At 45.5% G+C, this 26,466-nt stretch overlaps 3 pseudogenes; all 3 read left to right on the top strand.

The window, feature by feature from the left end:
• The first annotated feature begins 1,685 nt into the window (after positions 1-1,685).
• On the top strand, positions 1,686-5,231 carry LOC134368126 (doublesex- and mab-3-related transcription factor C1-like; annotated as a pseudogene).
• A 2,440-nt stretch (positions 5,232-7,671) lies between these two features.
• Positions 7,672-11,216, top strand: LOC134368125 (doublesex- and mab-3-related transcription factor C1-like; annotated as a pseudogene).
• A 2,447-nt stretch (positions 11,217-13,663) lies between these two features.
• Positions 13,664-17,209, top strand: LOC134368124 (doublesex- and mab-3-related transcription factor C1-like; annotated as a pseudogene).
• Positions 17,210-26,466: the final 9,257 nt, after the last annotated feature.

Raw genomic sequence — 26,466 nt, 5'->3', positions numbered from 1 at the left:
TATCGACAAAATAAAATTAAAAAAAAAAAAGAAGAAGTCATGCTGAATTTTGAAAAGGTCAATTCCAGAATACCAAGTCCATGAATTAAAAATGCATTCACACAAGGTATTTTCTATCCAAAGGGAGACTAGTCTGAGAAACGAGCCTTGGGAAGCACAAAGCTGAACTTCCCCTCAGGAGCTACCGCCTAGTCTAGTAAAGAGAGCACAAGAAGCTACACGGTTGTGGAGAGGGCAGAACTGCCGGGCGTGAGCGTCAGTGGATCTCGAAGCTCATTTGTCACCGGCCGCAGCGGTGGGAGGGGGGAAGGGGGAGGTGGAAGGCAGCGCTGGAAGCTCATTGGCCTTGTAGGAAGGGCGGGAAAGGTAGCAGAAGCCGGGTTTTCCCTCAGGCCTCTTGTCCCAGCTGATCGATTCCGACCTGCTGTAGGCTTAGGTAAGGCTTTTGACACAGGTTTTCGTCAGGAATACCACCCTTGTTCTCCATGCCTCTTCTTTCATCCCTCCCTCCTGCTCCGAATCCCCAGCCCCTTCCCCTCTCCTCCACCTCAGTGGGGTATCCCCACCCGCCATGACATCCCACTCAGCCCCTACACTTCCCCACACCCCTTTTGGGAGAACCCTTCGCCCCTGCCCGGGACAGGGCTCATGCCCCTGCCTTTTATTCGGAGGTGGGGGAGACAGTGAGTGATCGGGCTTCCTGAGGAGATGGTACACTCCAGGAGGGTGGGGTGGAATGGGGTGTGGGGGGTGGGGCGGAGTGTGGTGATGGTGTGTGCTCAAGCACAATCGTTGAAGTGTGGAGAAGAGTATGGAAGATTGTTGGGAGGCTGCAGAGGGAGTGCATGGGTTTGCATGAAAGCAGAGAGGGTGCGTCGGCCCAAGAGAAAAATTAGTTTGATGAGGAGTTGCCGATTGGCTAGTTTAAGGCCTGGCACTTCGCAGAGGGCTCAACAAATATCTGTTGAGTAAAGAATGGAGGGAATGAATGAAGGGCTGAATGAAAACAATAATTGAAAGAGGGCTGGGGATCCAGGAGAACATTATGGTTTCATGGGGTGGAAGAGGGTATTCAGCTTAAAGGGGGAGCAAGGGAATAATTAAGATTGCAGTGGGGTGCAAGAAAAGTCAGAATGGAGTGTGAGGGGAAAACTGAACACAGGGCAAACGTGAAACTAATAGAGTTGAGTGTAGGGAGCATAAAATCCTGTGTGGCGAGTGAAAGAAGGCAGGAGGTTAGGAAGACTATTGTTGATGTGGATGCCAGAAATAATAGTTGGGTTTGGCAGAATACACGATGATACACAAGAAGAGGGTGGAGTAACTGTTGAAGTGGGCACGGGAGTACATGTGCATGCTTCATGAAATCTATGGCGGAGTGAAGGTAAGCAAGGAGAAGAGCGATCGGCTTGAATGTGTATGCGGCCCATGCTAAGAGTTTCTTGGTGGGGAGGCTATGTATGAGTGGGGCTTCCTGGGAAGGAGGCTATGTGAGTAAGGAGGTTGGGGTGAAGATTAGAGAAAGCCATGGGAGAACAAGGGAGGAGGCAATCTGATTCCAGTGGTGAGAGGGATGGAGAAGAAGAATCGAGCCACTTCACATAGGACTTTCCAAGGGCGAAGGAAGTACGTTGGAGGGAGGGCATCACGTGGACATTCTGACCTCCACTACTGACCCTAGAACCATGGATCCCCAAGAAACACCTGCTGTGCCCTGCTGCTCCTCCAACTTGGAATGCACCACAGGGTGTGAGATCGGAGCCCCATGGGGGGCTGAACTTGTCCCCAGAAGAGCTATAGGCCGCCGTGACTACTGCCAGAAGCGTGACATCTCTACCCAAATCAGAGGCCACAAGCGTTTCTGCATCTTCCGGGCCTGCATGTGTCACGATTGTGCCCTCTTCTTGTGAGTATGCTGTCTGGCAAGGAGAAGGGTCAGGCCTCCTCTAAATGTGACTAACCTTAGACCTGTAATCCCTCACTTTAGGGAACACCGCCGGGTCTTGCCTGCTGTGAGTGTCTTGAAGGAGGAGCAGAGGGCAGCGCTAAAGAGGCACCTGGCTCGAAGACTGAAAAGGAGTGTGGCAGCCCCTGCCAAAGCTCACATCCCTGTCAAGAATTTGGGCATCAAAGGAGTCCTCAGTGAGTATCTCTGGCCAGGGAGGGAGCCTGAGTTTGGGTGGAGGAAGCAGGAGTAATTCTGTCACCAGTTCTATCACTGAATTGCTATGTGGCCTTGGGCAAGTTACTCGCTGGACCTTAGCTCGCCCAAGTGTAAAACATCGTCAACATTATTTACCAAATGTTTGTGGGAATGACAGACCGGGGAGTCGAAAAGGTCCCTGGTGAGATGAGACTTCAGATTGGGGGTGGACAGAGTGGGGTGGGGCTGAGGGGGAAAGGCTCACCAAAGCTGTCCCTGGTCTTTCACAGCTGGGAAGGTGGACATTGTGCCTCAGCCTGAGGCCCACCCCCACACAACCCCCGAGGAGGTAAGTAGAGTCTGTTGCCAGTGGGGGAGGCTCCCACCCAGCCACTGCCCAGACCCCTTCCACTGTGTCCCAAAGACGTGGGTTCCATCTCCAATCCTACCACCGTCTTGCCATGTGACCTTGGGAAAAAAATCACTTCTCCTCCCCGGCCCTCAGTTTCCCTAGTTGCAAAATGAAAGATAAGACTGTCTGGTCTTCAAGATCTTCAGAGCTCTGGCATTCTGGGCTCCTATCCTCATCCCCAAACATGCCCACACCTCCTCTCTCCATGGCCGACCTGGTACCTGACTCCAACCTGTGCTCTGCGCCCCTGCAGGAGAGCTCCCAAGGGGCTCTGCTCCTCGGCCAGCCCCCAGAACCTCTGTCTCTGCCCTGCACTCCAGTGACCTTGGAGCAGCAACCGATGGCTTCTCTTTCTAGGCAGCCCCACGGGTCCCCTGTCCTGTGCAGCAGGTGAGTAGAGCAAGGTCATGTCTTGTGTTGTTGTGTGCCCACCCTTGTGCTTGATGCTATGGGAGACAGGAGGAGGAAGAGGAGAAGGAGGAGGAGAAGGCAGCAACTCAGGCTAATGGGCAAGACAGGGCTCTCCCAGCTTTGCCATTTCCTACTTGTGAGGCTTTGGACAAGTGAGTTCATGTTTTTGAACCCCCCATTTCCCTATGGGTGTATACTGGGGACAATATTCTACACCTACAGCATTGACAAGAGAACTAGCCTGAGGCCTGACACATAGTAGGCCTTCAACTAGTGAAGGCTGTTATTTCACATGAAACAGATAGATGGGATAGAAGGTCCTGCTGAAAAGTAGGGCCATGATGGCGACGGCCACAGAGGACCAGGGGAAAGCCCAGAGGCCGTTAGAGAAGGCTTCCTGGAGATGAGGCAAACTTGTCCGTCAAGACCCATGGGGATTGGACACTATGGAGGCGAGAACCAGTCCCTGAACCGGGACAGTAGTCACATCTCTGCAGGTGCTTTGCAGGTAAAAGCACGGACACCTGTGTGATTTTCCATACTCTTCGCTGTTGCCCCAGGAGGAAAAAAGCTGGCAGAAATTAGTGTCTCACAAAAGATATAGAAAAAAGAGGTATGGAAAAGAAAACAGGCCAAGCAGGAGAAGAGGCTTGCCCAAGCCACGGCAATGGCTCAGCAGGCATTCGGATTCCCACATCCAGATATTGCAGAATCCTTCCCCTCTCTCTGTTGACTGGTGCTATGTGTCTGCCACAGGGTTTAATCCCCTGGCCTCTCCTCTCCTTGTTTCTAGATGCTCAGCGCTGATCCTGCAGCCCAGTGCCACCCTTGACTCTCTTCTACTGCAGTCACAGGTCCTGGAAGAGTAGTGGGGTCCAGAACCCTGGGAGGGGCCGAACTTAGTGAATGGAAAGAACAGAAGACCTCGGGGGTTGGGAGGGGGTGCGGGCTCTCTAGAACTGGAGGCTTCAGAGGCACTTGTCGCGTTGGAAGGAGGTATGGTTTCCCAGCCCCCATTCTCTCAAGCCCTTTCCTTTGCAGGCCGCTACAGCCTCCGACCAGGCTTTGGCTTCTGCCTCCTCAGAGTGGCAGCGGAAGCTGGAGGCTGTCGAGGCTCTGCTGAGTCTGAGACACTCTTTTCAGACCCCTTCTGACTCCATCTCCCTCCACCAGGCCTGTGACCCACCAGGTAGCCTGCTCCTTGAGAGGACACGGGGTGGGGATGGTTGGGAAATGGGGGTTGTTGTGGTAAGCAGGTTCTAACTGGGAAATCAGGGTGGGTGGATTGAACCTCCTTGGAGCCAGCTACCCAAGCTCCTCAGTCTAACTCCTGAGATGGTCATTGAGAGCTGCTCAGTGAATCTTTAGTTTATCGAACTTTGTGCCCTTGTCCAGTGCCCTTTGTGCAGAGGTTGAGCGCCCTTTAGTCAAGAAACAAGGAAACTGAGGCCCTGAGAGTGGCAGGGACTTGCCCTAGGGTATGCAGCACACATGTTAGGTGGAAGAACCAGGTCTCCCGACTCTCCGCCCAAGGCTCTCTATCGAGACCCCTGAAGTCTTCTGTGGCCTGGGGAGGACATACAGAGGTGATAAGGGCCTAGTCTGGAAGGAGGTCTGGTCCCTGCCTTCAAGAAACTTCCAGCCTAGATGTGGAGCCTGGATGCCTGTACCTCCTGTGTTTTGTGGCTAAATCTCAATGGTGTGCCCAGAGGGGAAGGGCTGGAGGAGCCCTGAGGGAAGATAAACTCCTGGGAAGGCTGAGAGGGAAAGCTTGGTATTCCAAGACCGAAATGGTGGATGGGGCATGGTGTGTGAGTGAAGAGGCAACCCTGGAGGAACTAATGGAACAGAGGGAAATGGGGCTGGAGAGTCTACCAATCACGGACCAGCAGCTGTGGGTGACGAGGGGCCAGGCAACGCTTTTGAGCGAGGGAGGAGCATATTCAGAGACCCCAGCCTTGAGGAAAGAGACGTGGTGGCTGTGATGGAGGGATTGGGGAAGGCAAGAGGGGTGATGAGGAAATCAGAGAGGAAGAGGTCTGTGCAATAGTCCAGGTGACAAATCTTCAGTTGGGTAGGACAAAAAAAGAGGGGACAGCCAGGAGGGGACATGGATGTGACCTGGCTCTGGCCTCTTCTTTTCTGTCTATAGCTTCTGCTGAAGAAAGAGGACTCCAGCCTCCCAGTCGCTCTATCGGACCCAGGCCAGACAGTTCCACCTCACTGTCTATTTGATATCTGCGATGCATCTCCCTCTTGCGCTAGGAGCCAAGAGAAGGAGGCCTCACTAAAGCACGGCCTACCCTGTTTCTGAATGTGCGAAATGGTTAATGCACAAAATGCTTCATATCTATTTTTTTTTTTTTAAGAATTTAGGTGTTTTATAAGCTTTCACATCCCTTTAATTATATGGGGCAATTCCTTGACTGAGCGTGGATTTTCTTGTACCTCCATCCCACCTTACTCCTTTGGATGCTGGGGCCTCTCCAATGACTCTTATAAAAACAGGATTGTGCTACCCAGAGGAATGGAAATCCTCAAGTGGAAGGTATACCTGTTCCCCAATGTTCATCGCAACACTCTTTACAATAGCCAAGAGTTGTAACCAGCCCAAATGTCCACCATCAGATGAGTGGATACGGAAAATGTGGTACATCTACACAATGAAATACTACTCAGGTATAAAAACGAATGAAATACTGCCATTTGCAACAACATGGATGGACCTTGAGAGAATTATATTAAGTGAAACGAGTCAGGCACAGAAAGAGAAATACCACATGTTCTCACTTATTGGTGAGAGCTAAAAATTAATATATAATTCACACACACACACACACACACACACACACACAAAAAAAAAAAAAACCCAAATAAAAAAACCGGGGGTTGGGGAGAAGATATAACAACCACAATTACTTGAAGTTGATGCGACAAGCAAACAGAGGGGACATCGGTGGGGGGAGGGGGGAGGGAGGGAGGTTTTGGTGAGGGGCAACAATAATCAGCCACAATATATATCGACAAAATAAAATTAAAAAAAAAAAAGAAGAAGTCATGCTGAATTTTGAAAAGGTCAATTCCAGAATACCAAGTCCATGAGTTAAAAATGCATTCACACAAGGTATTTTCCATCCAAAGGGAGACTAGTCTGAGAAACGAGCCTTGGGAAGCACAAAGCTGAACTTCCCCTCAGGAGCTACCGGCTCGTCTAGTAAAGAGAGCACAAGAAGCTACACGGATGTGGAGAGGGCGGAACTGCCGAGCTTGAGCATCAGTGGATCTCGAAGCTCATTTGTCACCGGCCGCAGCGGTGGGAGGGGGGAAGGGGGAGGTGGAAGGCAGCACTGGAAGCTCATTGGCCTTGTAGGAAGGGCGGGAAAGGTAGCAGAAGCCGGGTTTTCCCTCAGGCCTCTTGTCCCAGCTGATCGATTCCGACCTGCTGTAGGCTTAGGTAAGGCTTTTGACACAGGTTTTCGTCAGGAATACCACCCTTGTTCTCCATGCCTCTTCTTTCCTCCCTCCCTCCTGCTCCGAATCCCCAGCCCCTTCCCCTCTCCTCCACCTCAGTGGGGTATCCCCACCCGCCATGACATCCCACTCAGCCCCTATACTTCCCCACACCCCTTTTGGGAGAACCCTTCGCCCCTGCCCCTGGGACAGGGCTCATGCCCCTGCCTTTTATTCGGAGGTGGGGGAGACAGTGAGTGATCGGGCTTCCTGAGGAGATGGTACACTCCAGGAGGGTGGGGTGGAATGGGGTGTGGGGGGTGGGGCGGAGTGTGGTGATGGTGTGTGCTCAAGCACAATCGTTGAAGTGTGGAGAAGAGTATGGAAGATTGTTGGGAGGCTGCAGAGGGAGTGCATGGGTTTGCATGAAAGCAGAGAGGGTGCGTCGGCCCAAGAGAAAAATTAGTTTGATGAGGAGTTGCCGATTGGCTAGTTTAAGGCCTGGCACTTCGCAGAGGGCTCAACATATATCTGTTGAGTAAAGAATGGAGGGAATGAATGAAGGGGTGAATGAAAACAATAATTGAAAGAGGGCTGGGGATCCAGGAGAACATTATGGTTTCATGGGGTGGAAGAGGGTATTCAGCTTAAAGGGGGAGCAAGGGAATAATTAAGATTGCAGTGGGGTGCAAGAAAAGTCAGAATGGAGTGTGAGGGGAAAACTGAACACAGGGCAAACGTGAAACTAATAGAGTTGAGTGTAGGGAGCATAAAATCCTGTGTGGCGAGTGAAAGAAGGCAGGAGGTTAGGAAGACTATTGTTGATGTGGATGCCAGAAATAATAGTTGGGTTTGGCAGAATACACGATGATACACAAGAAGAGGGTGGAGTAACTGTTGAAGTGGGCACGGGAGTACATGTGCATGCTTCATGAAATCTATGGCGGAGTGAAGGTAAGCAAGGAGAAGAGCGATCGGCTTGAATGTGTATGCGGCCCATGCTAAGAGTTTCTTGGTGGGGAGGCTATGTATGAGTGGGGCTTCCTGGGAAGGAGGCTATGTGAGTAAGAAGGTTGGGGTGAAGATTAGAGAAAGCCATGGGAGAACAAGGGAGGAGGCAATCTGATTCCAGTGGTGAGAGGGATGGAGAAGAAGAATCGAGCCACTTCACATAGGACTTTCCAAGGGCGAAGGAAGTACGTTGGAGGGAGGGCATCACGTGGACATTCTGACCTCCACTACTGACCCTAGAACCATGGATCCCCAAGAAACACCTGCTGTGCCCTGCTGCTCCTCCAACTTGGAATGCACCACAGGGTGTGAGATCGGAGCCCCATGGGGGGCTGAACTTGTCCCCAGAAGAGCTATAGGCCGCCGTGACTACTGCCAGAAGCGTGACATGTCTACCCAAATCAGAGGCCACAAGCGTTTCTGCATCTTCCGGGCCTGCATGTGTCACGATTGTGCCCTCTTCTTGTGAGTATGCTGTCTGGCAAGGAGAAGGGTCAGGCCTCCTCTAAATGTGACTAACCTTAGACCTGTAATCCCTCACTTTAGGGAACACCGCCGGGTCTTGCCTGCTGTGAGTGTCTTGAAGGAGGAGCAGAGGGCAGCGCTAAAGAGGCACCTGGCTCGAAGACTGAAAAGGAGTGTGGCAGCCCCTGCCAAAGCTCACATCCCTGTCAAGAATTTGGGCATCAAAGGAGTCCTCAGTGAGTATCTCTGGCCAGGGAGGGAGCCTGAGTTTGGGTGGAGGAAGCAGGAGTAATTCTGTCACCAGTTCTATCACTGAATTGCTATGTGGCCTTGGGCAAGTTACTCGCTGGACCTTAGCTCGCCCAAGTGTAAAACATCGTCAACATTATTTACCAAATGTTTGTGGGAATGACAGACCGGGGAGTCGAAAAGGTCCCTGGTGAGATGAGACTTCAGATTGGGGGTGGACAGAGTGGGGTGGGGCTGAGGGGGAAAGGCTCACCAAAGCTGTCCCTGGTCTTTCACAGCTGGGAAGGTGGACATTGTGCCTCAGCCTGAGGCCCACCCCCACACAACCCCCGAGGAGGTAAGTAGAGTCTGTTGCCAGTGGGGGAGGCTCCCACCCAGCCACTGCCCAGACCCCTTCCACTGTGTCCCAAAGACGTGGGTTCCATCTCCAATCCTACCACCGTCTTGCCATGTGACCTTGGGAAAAAAATCACTTCTCCTCCCCGGCCCTCAGTTTCCCTAGTTGCAAAATGAAAGATAAGACTGTCTGGTCTTCAAGATCTTCAGAGCTCTGGCATTCTGGGCTCCTATCCTCATCCCCAAACATGCCCACACCTCCTCTCTCCATGGCCGACCTGGTACCTGACTCCAACCTGTGCTCTGCGCCCCTGCAGGAGAGCTCCCAAGGGGCTCTGCTCCTCGGCCAGCCCCCAGAACCTCTGTCTCTGCCCTGCACTCCAGTGACCTTGGAGCAGCAACCGATGGCTTCTCTTTCTAGGCAGCCCCACGGGTCCCCTGTCCTGTGCAGCAGGTGAGTAGAGCAAGGTCATGTCTTGTGTTGTTGTGTGCCCACCCTTGTGCTTGATGCTATGGGAGACAGGAGGAGGAAGAGGAGAAGGAGGAGGAGAAGGCAGCATCTCAGGCTAATGGGCAAGAAGGGCTCTCCCAGCTTTGCCATTTCCTACTTGTGAGGCTTTGGACAAGTGAGTTCATGTTTTTGAACCCCCCATTTCCCTATGGGTGTATACTGGGGACAATATTCTACACCTACAGCATTGACAAGAGAACTAGCCTGAGGCCTGACACATAGTAGGCCTTCAACTAGTGAAGGCTGTTATTTCACATGAAACAGATAGATGGGATAGAAGGTCCTGCTGAAAAGTAGGGCCATGATGGCGACGGCCACAGAGGACCAGGGGAAAGCCCAGAGGCCGTTAGAGAAGGCTTCCTGGAGATGAGGCAAACTTGTCCGTCAAGACCCATGGGGATTGGACAGTATGGAGGCGAGAACCAGTCCCTGAACCGGGACAGTAGTCACATCTCTGCAGGTGCTTTGCAGGTAAAAGCACGGACACCTGTGTGATTTTCCATACTCTTCGCTGTTGCCCCAGGAGGAAAAAAGCTGGCAGAAATTAGTGTCTCACAAAAGATACAGAAAAAAGAGGTATGGAAAAGAAAACAGGCCAAGCAGGAGAAGAGGCTTGCCCAAGCCACGGCAATGGCTCAGCAGGCATTCGGATTCCCACATCCAGATATTGCAGAATCCTTCCCCTCTCTCTGTTGACTGGTGCTATGTGTCTGCCACAGGGTTTAATCCCCTGGCCTCTCCTCTCCTTGTTTCTAGATGCTCAGCGCTGATCCTGCAGCCCAGTGCCACCCTTGACTCTCTTCTACTGCAGCCACAGGTCCTGGAAGAGTAGTGGGGTCCAGAACCCTTGGAGGGGCCGAACTTAGTGAATGGAAAGAACAGAAGACCTCGGGGGTTGGGAGGGGGTGCGGGCTCTCTAGAACTGGAGGCTTCAGAGGCACTTGTCGCGTTGGAAGGAGGTATGGTTTCCCAGCCCCCATTCTCTCAAGCCCTTTCCTTTGCAGGCCGCTACAGCCTCCGACCAGGCTTTGGCTTCTGCCTCCTCAGAGTGGCAGCGGAAGCTGGAGGCTGTCGAGGCTCTGCTGAGTCTGAGACACTCTTTTCAGACCCCTTCTGACTCCATCTCCCTCCACCAGGCCTGTGACCCACCAGGTAGCCTGCTCCTTGAGAGGACACGGGGTGGGGATGGTTGGGAAATGGGGGTTGTTGTGGTAAGCAGGTTCTAACTGGGAAATCAGGGTGGGTGGATTGAACCTCCTTGGAGCCAGCTACCCAAGCTCCTCAGTCTAACTCCTGAGATGGTCGTTGAGAGCTGCTCAGTGAATCTTTAGTTTATCGAACTTTGTGCCCTTGTCCAGTGCCCTTTGTGCAGAGGTTGAGCACCCTTTAGTCAAGAAACAAGGAAACTGAGGCCCTGAGAGTGGCAGGGACTTGCCCTAGGGTATGCAGCACACATGTTAGGTGGAAGAACCAGGTCTCCCGACTCTCCGCCCAAGGCTCTCTATCGAGACCCCTGAAGTCTTCTGTGGCCTGGGGAGGACATACAGAGGTGATAAGGGCCTAGTCTGGAAGGAGGTCTGGTCCCTGCCTTCAAGAAACTTCCAGCCTAGATGTGGAGCCTGGATGCCTGTACCTCCTGTGTTTTGTGGCTAAATCTCAATGGTGTGCCCAGAGGGGAAGGGCTGGAGGAGCCCTGAGGGAAGATAAACTCCTGGGAAGGCTGAGAGGGAAAGCTTGGTATTCCAAGACCGAAATGGTGGATGGGGCATGGTGTGTGAGTGAAGAGGCAACCCTGGAGGAACTAATGGAACAGAGGGTAATGGGGCTGGAGAGTCTACCAATCACGGACCAGCAGCTGTGGGTGACGAGGGGCCAGGCAACGCTTTTGAGCGAGGGAGGAGCATATTCAGAGACCCCAGCCTTGAGGAAAGAGACGTGGTGGCTGTGATGGAGGGATTGGGGAAGGCAAGAGGGGTGATGAGGAAATCAGAGAGGAAGAGGTCTGTGCAATAGTCCAGGTGACAAATCTTCAGTTGGGTAGGACAAAAAAAGAGGGGACAGCCAGGAGGGGACATGGATGTGACCTGGCTCTGGCCTCTTCTTTTCTGTCTATAGCTTCTGCTGAAGAAAGAGGACTCCAGCCTCCCAGTCGCTCTATCGGACCCAGGCCAGACAGTTCCACCTCACTGTCTATTTGATATCTGCGATGCATCTCCCTCTTGCGCTAGGAGCCAAGAGAAGGAGGCCTCACTAAAGCACGGCCTACCCTGTTTCTGAATGTGCGAAATGGTTAATGCGCAAAATGCTTCATATCTATTTTTTTTTTTTTTAAGAATTTAGGTGCTTTATAAGCTTTCACATCCCTTTAATTATATGGGGCAATTCCTTGACTGAGCGTGGATTTTCTTGTACCTCCATCCCAACTTACTCCTTTGGATGCTGGGGCCTCTCCAATGACTCTTATAAAAACAGGATTGTGCTACCCAGAGGAATGGAAATCCTCAAGTGGAAGGTATACCTGTTCCCCAATGTTCATCGCAACACTCTTTACAATAGCCAAGAGTTGTAACCAGCCCAAATGTCCACCATCAGATGAGTGGATACGGAAAATGTGGTACATCTACACAATGAAATACTACTCAGGTATAAAAACGAATGAAATACTGCCATTTGCAACAACATGGATGGACCTTGAGAGAATTATATTAAGTGAAACGAGTCAGGCACAGAAAGAGAAATACCACATGTTCTCACTTATTGGTGAGAGCTAAAAATTAATATATAATTCACACACACACACACACACACACACACAAAAAAAAAAAAAAAAACCCAAATAAAAAAACCGGGGGATGGGGAGAAGATATAACAACCACAATTACTTGAAGTTGATGCGACAAGCAAACAGAGGGGACATCGGTGGGGGGAGGGGGGAGGGGGGAGGGAGGGAGGTTTTGGTGAGGGGCAACAATAATCAGCCACAATGTATATCGACAAAATAAAATTAAAAAAAAAAAAGAAGAAGTCATGCTGAATTTTGAAAAGGTCAATTCCAGAATACCAAGTCCATGAATTAAAAATGCATTCACACAAGGTATTTTCTATCCAAAGGGAGACTAGTCTGAGAAACGAGCCTTGGGAAGCACAAAGCTGAACTTCCCCTCAGGAGCTACCGCCTAGTCTAGTAAAGAGAGCACAAGAAGCTACACGGTTGTGGAGAGGGCAGAACTGCCGGGCGTGAGCGTCAGTGGATCTCGAAGCTCATTTGTCACCGGCCGCAGCGGTGGGAGGGGGGAAGGGGGAGGTGGAAGGCAGCGCTGGAAGCTCATTGGCCTTGTAGGAAGGGCGGGAAAGGTAGCAGAAGCCGGGTTTTCCCTCAGGCCTCTTGTCCCAGCTGATCGATTCCGACCTGCTGTAGGCTTAGGTAAGGCTTTTGACACAGGTTTTCGTCAGGAATACCACCCTTGTTCTCCATGCCTCTTCTTTCATCCCTCCCTCCTGCTCCGAATCCCCAGCCCCTTCCCCTCTCCTCCACCTCAGTGGGGTATCCCCACCCGCCATGACATCCCACTCAGCCCCTACACTTCCCCACACCCCTTTTGGGAGAACCCTTCGCCCCTGCCCCTGGGACAGGGCTCATGCCCCTGCCTTTTATTCGGAGGTGGGGGAGACAGTGAGTGATCGGGCTTCCTGAGGAGATGGTACACTCCAGGAGGGTGGGGTGGAATGGGGTGTGGGGGGTGGGGCGGAGTGTGGTGATGGTGTGTGCTCAAGCACAATCGTTGAAGTGTGGAGAAGAGTATGGAAGATTGTTGGGAGGCTGCAGAGGGAGTGCATGGGTTTGCATGAAAGCAGAGAGGGTGCGTCGGCCCAAGAGAAAAATTAGTTTGATGAGGAGTTGCCGATTGGCTAGTTTAAGGCCTGGCACTTCGCAGAGGGCTCAACAAATATCTGTTGAGTAAAGAATGGAGGGAATGAATGAAGGGCTGAATGAAAACAATAATTGAAAGAGGGCTGGGGATCCAGGAGAACATTATGGTTTCATGGGGTGGAAGAGGGTATTCAGCTTAAAGGGGGAGCAAGGGAATAATTAAGATTGCAGTGGGGTGCAAGAAAAGTCAGAATGGAGTGTGAGGGGAAAACTGAACACAGGGCAAACGTGAAACTAATAGAGTTGAGTGTAGGGAGCATAAAATCCTGTGTGGCGAGTGAAAGAAGGCAGGAGGTTAGGAAGACTATTGTTGATGTGGATGCCAGAAATAATAGTTGGGTTTGGCAGAATACACGATGATACACAAGAAGAGGGTGGAGTAACTGTTGAAGTGGGCACGGGAGTACATGTGCATGCTTCATGAAATCTATGGCGGAGTGAAGGTAAGCAAGGAGAAGAGCGATCGGCTTGAATGTGTATGCGGCCCATGCTAAGAGTTTCTTGGTGGGGAGGCTATGTATGAGTGGGGCTTCCTGGGAAGGAGGCTATGTGAGTAAGGAGGTTGGGGTGAAGATTAGAGAAAGCCATGGGAGAACAAGGGAGGAGGCAATCTGATTCCAGTGGTGAGAGGGATGGAGAAGAAGAATCGAGCCACTTCACATAGGACTTTCCAAGGGCGAAGGAAGTACGTTGGAGGGAGGGCATCACGTGGACATTCTGACCTCCACTACTGACCCTAGAACCATGGATCCCCAAGAAACACCTGCTGTGCCCTGCTGCTCCTCCAACTTGGAATGCACCACAGGGTGTGAGATCGGAGCCCCATGGGGGGCTGAACTTGTCCCCAGAAGAGCTATAGGCCGCCGTGACTACTGCCAGAAGCGTGACATCTCTACCCAAATCAGAGGCCACAAGCGTTTCTGCATCTTCCGGGCCTGCATGTGTCACGATTGTGCCCTCTTCTTGTGAGTATGCTGTCTGGCAAGGAGAAGGGTCAGGCCTCCTCTAAATGTGACTAACCTTAGACCTGTAATCCCTCACTTTAGGGAACACCGCCGGGTCTTGCCTGCTGTGAGTGTCTTGAAGGAGGAGCAGAGGGCAGCGCTAAAGAGGCACCTGGCTCGAAGACTGAAAAGGAGTGTGGCAGCCCCTGCCAAAGCTCACATCCCTGTCAAGAATTTGGGCATCAAAGGAGTCCTCAGTGAGTATCTCTGGCCAGGGAGGGAGCCTGAGTTTGGGTGGAGGAAGCAGGAGTAATTCTGTCACCAGTTCTATCACTGAATTGCTATGTGGCCTTGGGCAAGTTACTCGCTGGACCTTAGCTCGCCCAAGTGTAAAACATCGTCAACATTATTTACCAAATGTTTGTGGGAATGACAGACCGGGGAGTCGAAAAGGTCCCTGGTGAGATGAGACTTCAGATTGGGGGTGGACAGAGTGGGGTGGGGCTGAGGGGGAAAGGCTCACCAAAGCTGTCCCTGGTCTTTCACAGCTGGGAAGGTGGACATTGTGCCTCAGCCTGAGGCCCACCCCCACACAACCCCCGAGGAGGTAAGTAGAGTCTGTTGCCAGTGGGGGAGGCTCCCACCCAGCCACTGCCCAGACCCCTTCCACTGTGTCCCAAAGACGTGGGTTCCATCTCCAATCCTACCACCGTCTTGCCATGTGACCTTGGGAAAAAAATCACTTCTCCTCCCCGGCCCTCAGTTTCCCTAGTTGCAAAATGAAAGATAAGACTGTCTGGTCTTCAAGATCTTCAGAGCTCTGGCATTCTGGGCTCCTATCCTCATCCCCAAACATGCCCACACCTCCTCTCTCCATGGCCGACCTGGTACCTGACTCCAACCTGTGCTCTGCGCCCCTGCAGGAGAGCTCCCAAGGGGCTCTGCTCCTCGGCCAGCCCCCAGAACCTCTGTCTCTGCCCTGCACTCCAGTGACCTTGGAGCAGCAACCGATGGCTTCTCTTTCTAGGCAGCCCCACGGGTCCCCTGTCCTGTGCAGCAGGTGAGTAGAGCAAGGTCATGTCTTGTGTTGTTGTGTGCCCACCCTTGTGCTTGATGCTATGGGAGACAGGAGGAGGAAGAGGAGAAGGAGGAGGAGAAGGCAGCAACTCAGGCTAATGGGCAAGACAGGGCTCTCCCAGCTTTGCCATTTCCTACTTGTGAGGCTTTGGACAAGTGAGTTCATGTTTTTGAACCCCCCATTTCCCTATGGGTGTATACTGGGGACAATATTCTACACCTACAGCATTGACAAGAGAACTAGCCTGAGGCCTGACACATAGTAGGCCTTCAACTAGTGAAGGCTGTTATTTCACATGAAACAGATAGATGGGATAGAAGGTCCTGCTGAAAAGTAGGGCCATGATGGCGACGGCCACAGAGGACCAGGGGAAAGCCCAGAGGCCGTTAGAGAAGGCTTCCTGGAGATGAGGCAAACTTGTCCGTCAAGACCCATGGGGATTGGACACTATGGAGGCGAGAACCAGTCCCTGAACCGGGACAGTAGTCACATCTCTGCAGGTGCTTTGCAGGTAAAAGCACGGACACCTGTGTGATTTTCCATACTCTTCGCTGTTGCCCCAGGAGGAAAAAAGCTGGCAGAAATTAGTGTCTCACAAAAGATATAGAAAAAAGAGGTATGGAAAAGAAAACAGGCCAAGCAGGAGAAGAGGCTTGCCCAAGCCACGGCAATGGCTCAGCAGGCATTCGGATTCCCACATCCAGATATTGCAGAATCCTTCCCCTCTCTCTGTTGACTGGTGCTATGTGTCTGCCACAGGGTTTAATCCCCTGGCCTCTCCTCTCCTTGTTTCTAGATGCTCAGCGCTGATCCTGCAGCCCAGTGCCACCCTTGACTCTCTTCTACTGCAGCCACAGGTCCTGGAAGAGTAGTGGGGTCCAGAACCCTGGGAGGGGCCGAACTTAGTGAATGGAAAGAACAGAAGACCTCGGGGGTTGGGAGGGGGTGCGGGCTCTCTAGAACTGGAGGCTTCAGAGGCACTTGTCGCGTTGGAAGGAGGTATGGTTTCCCAGCCCCCATTCTCTCAAGCCCTTTCCTTTGCAGGCCGCTACAGCCTCCGACCAGGCTTTGGCTTCTGCCTCCTCAGAGTGGCAGCGGAAGCTGGAGGCTGTCGAGGCTCTGCTGAGTCTGAGACACTCTTTTCAGACCCCTTCTGACTCCATCTCCCTCCACCAGGCCTGTGACCCACCAGGTAGCCTGCTCCTTGAGAGGACACGGGGTGGGGATGGTTGGGAAATGGGGGTTGTTGTGGTAAGCAGGTTCTAACTGGGAAATCAGGGTGGGTGGATTGAACCTCCTTGGAGCCAGCTACCCAAGCTCCTCAGTCTAACTCCTGAGATGGTCATTGAGAGCTGCTCAGTGAATCTTTAGTTTATCGAACTTTGTGCCCTTGTCCAGTGCCCTTTGTGCAGAGGTTGAGCGCCCTTTAGTCAAGAAACAAGGAAACTGAGGCCCTGAGAGTGGCAGGGACTTGCCCTAGGGTATGCAGCACACATGTTAGGTGGAAGAACCAGGTCTCCCGACTCTCCGCCCAAGGCTCTCTATCGAGACCCCTGAAGTCTTCTGTGGCCTGGGGAGGACATACAGAGGTGATAAGGGCCTAGTCTGGAAGGAGGTCTGGTCCCTGCCTTCAAGAAACTTCCAGCCTAGATGTGGAGCCTGGATGCCTGTACCTCCTGTGTTTTGTGGCTAAATCTCAATGGTGTGCCCAGAGGGGAAGGGCTGGAGGAGCCCTGAGGGAAGATAAACTCCTGGGAAGGCTGAGAGGGAAAGCTTGGTATTCCAAGACCGAAATGGTGGATGGGGCATGGTGTGTGAGTGAAGAGGCAACCCTGGAGGAACTAATGGAACAGAGGGAAATGGGGCTGGAGAGTCTACCAATCACGGACCAGCAGCTGTGGGTGACGAGGGGCCAGGCAACGCTTTTGAGCGAGGGAGGAGCATATTCAGAGACCCCAGCCTTGAGGAAAGAGACGTGGTGGCTGTGATGGAGGGATTGGGGAAGGCAAGAGGGGTGATGAGGAAATCAGAGAGGAAGAGGTCTGTGCAATAGTCCAGGTGACAAATCTTCAGTTGGGTAGGACAAAAAAAGAGGGGACAGCCAGGAGGGGACATGGATGTGACCTGGCTCTGGCCTCTTCTTTTCTGTCTATAGCTTCTGCTGAAGAAAGAGGACTCCAGCCTCCCAGTCGCTCTATCGGACCCAGGCCAGACAGTTCCACCTCACTGTCTATTTGATATCTGCGATGCATCTCCCTCTTGCGCTAGGAGCCAAGAGAAGGAGGCCTCACTAAAGCACGGCCTACCCTGTTTCTGAATGTGCGAAATGGTTAATGCACAAAATGCTTCACATCTTTTTTTTTTTTTTTTTTTTTTAAGCCTTTAGGTGTTTTATAAGCTTTCACATCCCTTTAATTATATGGGGCAATTCCTTGACTGAGCGTGGATTTTCTTGTACCTCCATCCCACCTTACTCCTTTGGATGCTGGGGCCTTTCCAATGACTCTTATAAAAACAGGATTGTGCTACCCAGAGGAATGGAAATCATCAAGTCGAAGGTATACCTGTTCCCCAATGTTCATCGCAATACTCTTTACAATAGCCAAGAGTTGGACCCAGCCCAAATGTCCATCATGAGATGAGTGGATATGGAAAATGTGGTGTATCTTCACCATGGAATACTTCTCAGCCATAAAGATGAATGAAATACTGCAATTTGCAATGACTTGGATGGACGTAGACATAATTATATTAAGTGAAAGAAGTCAGGCACAAAAAGAGAAACATCACATTTTCTCACTTATTTGTGGGAGCTAAAAATAAATAAATAAATACAGAGAAAACCTGGGGAGGGGGGAGGGAAGAAGACCTAGCAATTACAATTCCTTGAAGTTGAGACAACAAGCCAAGAGAAAGGAGATTATTGGGAGTGAGCAGGTTTCGGTAATTGGCCACAATAATCAAGTCTAATGTATATTGACAAAGTAAAATAAAATTTGGAAAAAAAATAAAATAAAAAATAAAAAAGTATATGTGTTAGAAAATTCCTCGAGACTAATGAAAATAAAAAAATATATACCAAAACTTACGGGACACAGGGAAATCAATTCTTAGAGGGAAACTTATAAATCTTATAACAATAAATGCCTACATCAAAACCTTAAAAATATTTTAAGTATCCTAGAAGTTAAAAAAAATACACTAAATATCAATAAATCAAAGAGTTGTTTTTTTGTCAATTTAAACAAAATTTTAAAAGAGGAGACATTACACCTGATACCACAGAAATACAAAGGAAAATAAGAGACTAATATGAACAACTATGCAGCACCAAACTGGACAATGTAGAATAAATTTACAGATTTCTGGACACATACAATAAGATTGAATAATAAAAAAATTAAAAACCTGGACAAAGCAATAGAAAGTAATGAGATTGAAGTAGTAATATAATGTCTGCCATCAAAGAAAAGCCCAGAACCTGATAGCTTCACTGCTGATTTTAACAAATGTTTAAGGACAAACTAATATACATTATCTTCAAATGCTCCCAGAAAATTTGAAGAAATCATTCTAAACTCATTCCATAAGGCCAGACTTACCTTGATATCAATACCAGGCAAAAACACAACAAAAACAAATAAATAAATAAAACTATTACCCATATCCTTGATGAACACACATGCAGAAATTCTCCACAACTTGGAAGCAAAGGAAATCTAACATCACTTAGCATTGGAGAAATGCAAATCAAAACCACTTTGAGATACCATCTCACTCCAGTTAAGATGACCAATGTCCGAAAGACTGAGAATGATAAATGCTATGAGGATGCAGAGAAAAAGGAGCCCTCCTATACTGCTGGTGGGAATGCAAAATGGTGCAGCCTTTATGGAAAATGATATGGAGGTTACTCAAACAATTAAAGATAGATCTACCATATGATCCAGATATTCCACTGCTGGGTATATACTTAGAGGAATGGAAGTCATCATGTCAAAGGGATACCTGTACTCCCAAGTTTATTGCAGAGGTATTTATAATAGCCAAGAGCTGGAACCAGCCTAAATGCCCATCATCAGATAAGTGGATAAGGAAAATGTGGTATATCTACACAGTGGAATACTACTCTGTTATGAAAAGAAAATGAAACACTATCATTCGGAGCAACACGGATGGACTTAGAGAAAATTATTTTAAGTGAAGTAAGCCAGGCACAGAAAGAGAAATGCCACTTGTTCTCACTATTTGTGTGAGCTAATAAAAATAAACAAAAAAATATTTGAACATATAAGCAGGAAGGGGGAAGAAGACACAACAATCTCATCAATTACTTGAACTTGTTAAAACAAGTGAACAGATATGATATTGATTGGGGAAGGGGTAAAGGGAGGGAGAAAAAGGAGGAATTGATAAAGGCACACAAAAATCAACTGCATTGTGTATTGATAAACTTAAATAGTAAAAACAGTATACTCTTTAAAAAAAAGTTTACTTCTACTGTTAAGTAGGTAACTTTAACCTAATACATCTTCCAGAAATGTAATTTACATAAAACAACAAAGATAGTAGTGTATTACTGTGTTTACCTGACTCACGGTAATGAAAGCTATCACATCTCTGTTTTCTTATGTCTGTGTGTCTGCATGTCTATGTATGTATATATATTATATCTGTGATATTTTCTACTTCCAAATGGTATTAAAAATTAATTTATAATATCCCATAATGGAGCTTGACTTAAATTGACTCACAGATTAGTGAGCATCGACCCAGATCCAAACTTAAAATGCCCAACCTGACTGTCAATATAGAATACTTCTATAGGAAAGGGTCTGTCCCATCAAATTCCCTCCAAGAATTAAAAGAAGTGACTACACCATCAGATGCCTAGCCATCATTGAAGAGATATGGGTTGCATGAAAAAACAGGGAAACATTACTACACTCCCACCAAAGACTCCAAATATTCAATACCAGACCCCAAATAACAGGAAATTGATGAATCACCTGTAGAGGAATGCCAAATTGAAAAACTAAGGAAACTCAAATGGATGGATAAAAATATAGACAACAATCACAGTGAACTAAAACAAACAAACAAAACAAAACAAAATAAAAACTAAAAACATTTATGAAAAATTAAAGAAAAGATAGATGCAATAAAAAAAAGCATAAACCACATAACTGAAGATTTCATTCAATAAAATACAAAACAAAACCAAGAGCATAAACAAGAGACCAGAACAAGCAGGAGAATTTCTGAACAAGACGACAAGCTTCTTGAATTAACACAGTTGGATCAAAAAATAAACAAATATTTATATTTTTTAAATGAAGAAAACCTATGAGATCTTTTTGATAATGTTAAGCATACACACATTCATATTATGGTTGTGCTGGAAAAGGGAGATAAAGAAAAAGACGTTGAAATTCTATGAAATAATAGTTAAAAATTTCCCAAATATTGGGAGAGATAAGGTTTTACAGATCCAAGAAGCTCAAAGATCTCCAAACAGATTAAACTCTACAATTAACTCCCAAAGACACATTATAGTCAAATTATCAAAAGTCAAAACCAAAGAGAATTCTAAAGACAGCAAGAGAAAAGCATCAAATTACCTGTAAGGGAATACCCATCAGGCTAATAGCATACTTCTCAAGAGAAACCCTGCAGTGCAGGACAGAGTGGGATGACATATTCAAAGTGCTAAACAAACAAAAAAAAAAAGAAAGAAAGAAAGAAAAAAGAAAAGAAACACAACAAAACAAAACTACCAACCAAGAATAGTATATCCAGTAAAGCTTTCCTTCAGAAAGGAAGGGGAAATATTATCTTTTTCAGACAAATACTGTGGGAATTTACTACCACAAGACTGGCCTTTCAGCAGATCCTGAAGGAAGTCCTGCATCTGGAATCAGAAGAGGTATACATACACACACACACACACACACACACACACACACACACACACACACACACACACACACACACACACACACACCATAAATACACAAGAAAAAATTAAAACTGCTGGTAGAGCAGATATACAAATACAAAAGAGAAAGAAATTGTGTCTTATCACTACCCCCCCAAAAAATACCCAACAGTACATATAAACAATAAAATGGAAAGAAAGGAGCAAAAGAAATATAAAACAACCATAAAAATAAGTAAAATGACAGGAATAAGGCAATTCCTTTAAATAACAACCCTGAATATAAATGGATTAAATTCCCCAATTAAAATATATAGACAGGATAAATGGATTAAAAAACTAGATCCAGCTATACACTGCCTGCAAGAAACTTATTTCACCAACAAAAACACACATAGACCAGTAGTGAAGGAATGGGAAAAAGACATTCCCTGCAATTGGAAACCTAAAATGAGCAGGAGTTACCATACTTATATCAGATAAAATACACTTCAAAGAAAGAACTATAAGAAGAGACAAAGGATATCATACAATGACAAAAGAATCAATGCAACAAGAAGATATAACAATCATAAATATATATGCACCCAACATCAGAGCACACAGATATATAAAGCAACTTTTAATGGATCTAAAGGGAGAGATAGACCCTCAACACAGTAATAGTTGGAGACTTTAACACACCACTCCCAGCATTAAATAGATCACCTAGGCAAAAAATTAGCAGAGAAATATCACATTTAAACAGCACTTTACATGAAACGGGCTTAACAGACATATACAGAACATTTCATCCAACAATGGCAGAATATACATTCTTCTCATAGCATATGTATCATTATCCAGGATAGACCACATGTTCGTACACAAATTAAGTGTCAACAAATTTATTTATTTATTTATTTATTTGGCACAGACAAAAGCTTTATTTTTCTATTATTTATTTATTAAGAATATTCATGAGATACAAAGTTTATTGTCCATCCTCCTGCCCATGCTGTGAGGGTCAGATCCATACTGAGGGCATACCCATTATCAGAAATTGCTTTGTACCCTTTGTCCCCTCCCAATTATCCCACAACCTCCCTCACCCTCCTCCTTTCCCGTCCATTCCTAATTGTAGCCCAGGGAATGTACCCTCCCTCTGTTAGACCACGGCACTACTTTGGTCTTTCTTTCCTTCCTTCCTCTCCCTCTAAGCTCCCACATATGAGTGAGCACATACAGTATTTATCCCCCTCTGCTTTGCTTGTTTCATTCAACATAAGTTTCTCCAGGTTCATCCATGTTGTTGCAAATAAGAATATCTCATTCTTTTTTGTGGTGGAGTAGTATTCCATAGTGTATATATACCACAGTTTCCTTATCGAATCATCCATTGATGGACATTTAGGTTGGTTCCATATCTTAGCTGTTGTAAACAGAGCTGTGATAAACATGGGAGTGCAGGTATCTCTTTGACATGATGATTTCCATTCCTCTGGATATATATCCAGGAGAGGGATTGATGGATCATATGTAGATCTATCTGTAGTTGTTTGAGAAAACTCCATGTTTTTTTCCAAAGTGGTTGCACTAATTTACAGTCCCACCAACACTTCAGTAGTGTTCCCTTCTCTCTACACCCTCTCCAGCATTTGTTATTCACCATCTTTTTCATTATACCCAGTCTAACTGGGGTGAGGTGGTATCGCAATGTAGTTTTAATTTGCATTTCCCTGATGTCTAGTGATGTTGAGCATTTTTTCATATATCTGTTGGCCATTTGAATGTCTGTTTGAAAAATGTCTATTTAACTTCTTTGCCCATTTTTTAATTGGGTCATTTATTTTTTGACTGTATAATTGCTTGTGTTCTATCTATATTCTGGATATTAGTCCCTTGTTGGATGCATAGTTAGCAAAATTTTTCTCCCATTCTGTACGTTGTCTTTTCCCTCTGTTGATTGTTTCCTTTGCTGGACAGAAGCTTTTTGGTTTGATGTAGTTACATTTGATGGCTTTTTATTTTGCTGCTTGTGCTTCCCGGCTCATGTTCATAAACCCTTTGCCCTGACCTAACTGCTGAAGTGTTTCACCAATATTTTCTCTTAGTAATTTTACAGTTTTGAGTCTTATACCTAGGTCTTTAATCCATTTTGAGTTGATTTTAGTGTATAGTAAGAGATGCATATCTAGTTTTATTCTTCTTCATATGTATATCCAGTTTTCCCAGCACCACTTGTCTAATATCAGATGGCTATAAGCCTGAGGAGTGATTTCTGGGTTCTCTATTCTACTACACTGTTCTGAATGTCTATTTTTATATCAGTGCCATGCTGTTTTAGTTACAACAGCTTTTTTTTTTTGCTCAGGGTTGTTTTGGATACTTGGGGTCTTTTGGTTTTCCATATGAAAGGTAAAATTGTTTTTTTTCCATTTCTGTGAAGAATGCCATTGGTATTTTGTTTGGGATTTTATTGAATCTGTAGATCACTTTGGGTAGAATAGACATTTTCACAATGTTAATTCTTCCATTCCAAGAGCATGGAATATCTTTTCATCATTTTGTGTCTTCTTTAATTTCTTTCATAAGGGGTTTGTAATTCTCATTGTAGAGGTCTTTCACCTCCTTGGTTAAATTGTAAATGGGCTTACTTTATTTACCTTTCTGTTAATTAATTATTTGAGTGTATAAATACTACTGATTTGGGGTCATTTATTTTGTATCCTGCAACATTACTGAAGTTATTAACCAGCTCTAGGAGTTTTTTGATAGAGTCTTTAGGTTTTTCTACATATAGTATCATGTCATCTGCAAATAGGGAAAGTTTAACTTCATCTTTTCCTATCTGTATTCCCTTTATTTCTTTCTCTTGCCTGACAGCTCTAGCTAGTACCTCCAGTACTATATTGAATATAAGTAGTGAGAGTGGATATCCTTTTCTTGTTCCTGTCCTTAAGGGGAGGGCCTTCAATTTTTCCCCATTCAGAATAATACTAGCAGTGGGCTTGTCATAAATTGCTTTTATTGTGTTAAGGTATTTTCCTTCTATACCTAATTCGTTGAGAGTATTTATCATTAAGGAATGTTGAATTTTGTCAAATGCTTTTTCAGCATCTATTGAGATAATCATATGGACTTTGTCCTTGAGCTTGTTGATGTATCACATTTATTGACTTTCATATGTTGAACCATCCTTGCATCCCTGGGATGAATCCCACTTGATCATAGTGTATAATTTTTTTTTAATATGTTGATGCATTCTCATTGCTAATATTTTGTTGAGGATTTTAGCATCTAGGTTTATCAAGGATATTGGCCTGTAATTTTCTTTTTTTGTTGTGTATCTATCTGGTTTTGGTATCAGAATTATGTTGGCCTCATAGAATGAGTTTGGGAGAGTAGCATCTGTTTCAATTGTTTGGAAAAGTTTGAGGAGAATTGGTATTAACTCCTCTTTAAAAGTTTGATAGAATTCAGTTGTAAAGCCATCCGGACATGGAGATTTTTTTGTTGGAAGATTGCTAATTACCACTTCAATCTCCTTGCTTGTTATAACAAACAAATTTAAGAAGATTGAAATCATATCACCTATGTTTTTTAGAACACAATGGAATAAAATTAGAAATTGACAATGAACAAAACTTTGGGGAATATACAAATTTATGGAAACTAATCAGCATGCTCTTGGTGACCAATGTCTCAAAGAAGAAATAAAGCAAGAAATCAAAAAATTTCTTGAAACAAATGAAAATACTAGCACAACTTACCAAATCCTATGACATTTTAAATCTATAGCTCAACTCTAGGGTATTTACATATTAGCAATGTAAGTCTTTCTATCTATGCACATACGATGCCTTTTCATAATTAGGTGTTCTTTTAGTTCTTTCAAAAACATTTTGGAGTTTTCAAATTATAAGTAATGAAGTTTTTTTTCCTGTTAGATTTATTTCTGAGTGTTCTCTTCTTTTTGATGCTATTTTACTTTAAATTTATATTTAAATTTTATTTTCTGTGTGTACATTGTTTATTTATACAAATGCAACATAATTTATTTAAAAAAAGATCTTGTACTTTTCAAACTTGTTTAACTTATGTATTTGTTCTAATAGGTTTTTAGTGAATTTCTAAATATTTTCCATATATAAGATTATGTAATATACAAATATAGATAATTTTTTCTTCCTTCATAAACTGAATATCTTTTTTTTTTTTTTGACAAATTGCCCTGGCTTCAAACTCCAGTACAGTGTTGAATAGAAGTGGTGAGAGTAGACAACCTTATCTTGTTCCTAATCTTAGGGGGTGTTATAGTACATTTTGTGCTGCTAAAACAGAATACCTGAGACTGAGTAATTTACAAAAAATAGAAATTTGTTTTACCACAGTTATGGAGCCTGGAAAGTCCAAGATTAAGGTGCCTGTATCTGGTGAGAAACTTCTTTCTTCATCTTCACATGGTGTAAGCAAAAGGGCCAAAAAGGAGTGAACTCTGTTTCGTCGCATGACAGAAGAATAGAGAAAATTAACTCACTCCCCAAAATCCTTTTTATAACAGCATTAACTAATTCATGAAGGTGAATACTCATGACCTGAACAACTCTCATTAAGCCCCATTTCCCAACACTGTTAAATTGGGGAATGTTTTCAACATATGAATTTTGGGAGACACATTCACACTATAGCAAAAAGAAAGCAATCATTCTATTGCCATTGAAGATGTTAGCTATGTATTGTTCATTAATGCCTTTCTCAAGTTGACAAAGTTCTTTTCTGTTCTAGTTTTTAAAATGTTTTTATTATAAAACTATGCTGGATCTTGTCAAATTATTTTCATCAGTTCATGGAAATTATCATGTACTTTTTGTTATTTAGGTGACATTAATTGTATCAATTGACATAATTTAAACCAGCTAAGATATTTGATGGTACATTTTATTTTGTACATATGATATATTCACAATTAGAATATTTAAGAAATAAACTCAGAGGAAAAGAGTCAATTCAAGGACAGGTGAAACTTAAATTTATAAAATCATCAGCAAGATAAATAAGGAATTGTATACATTATACTGTAATAATGCATAAAACAACACCCAGACATAAAGGTATACTTTTGGAAATTATAAATACAGTAGCTGAAATAAAATAAAATAAATGATAGGCTTTGAATATGGAGGAAAGAAATCAGCACAAATGTAGAACAGAAAGAAAAAAACATAAAAAAAGAGAAAACATAAACATTATTAAACAATAAGTAAATCCCTGAAATCCAGCATCCAAACAAATAGTTTTTTTTATATATAAATAACAGCTCTAATTAAAGAATAGACTTCTCTGAAATAACATGATTTTCTAGGTTGAAAAGGCCTAATATCCAAACACAATAACCAAAATAGTTAAATAAAATGACTACAGAAATATTTATCATCATTTTATTTTTAGGTAGAGAGGATTGAGGATTCAAAAAACTTATTTTATTCAAAGACTTAACTGAGAATGATATTATGTTTCTCAAGGTAATACTACAAACAAAAAGGAAATACAGCAAAATATTCCAAATTTGATGGGAAAATTGTTTCTAATTTAAAATTCTATGTTA

This window comes from Cynocephalus volans, chromosome X (genome assembly GCF_027409185.1).
Source record: "Cynocephalus volans isolate mCynVol1 chromosome X, mCynVol1.pri, whole genome shotgun sequence".
Classification (NCBI taxonomy): Eukaryota; Metazoa; Chordata; class Mammalia; order Dermoptera; family Cynocephalidae; genus Cynocephalus; species Cynocephalus volans.
Note: the sequence above shows the minus strand (reverse complement) of the source record. Positions and strands in the feature narration are given on the sequence as shown.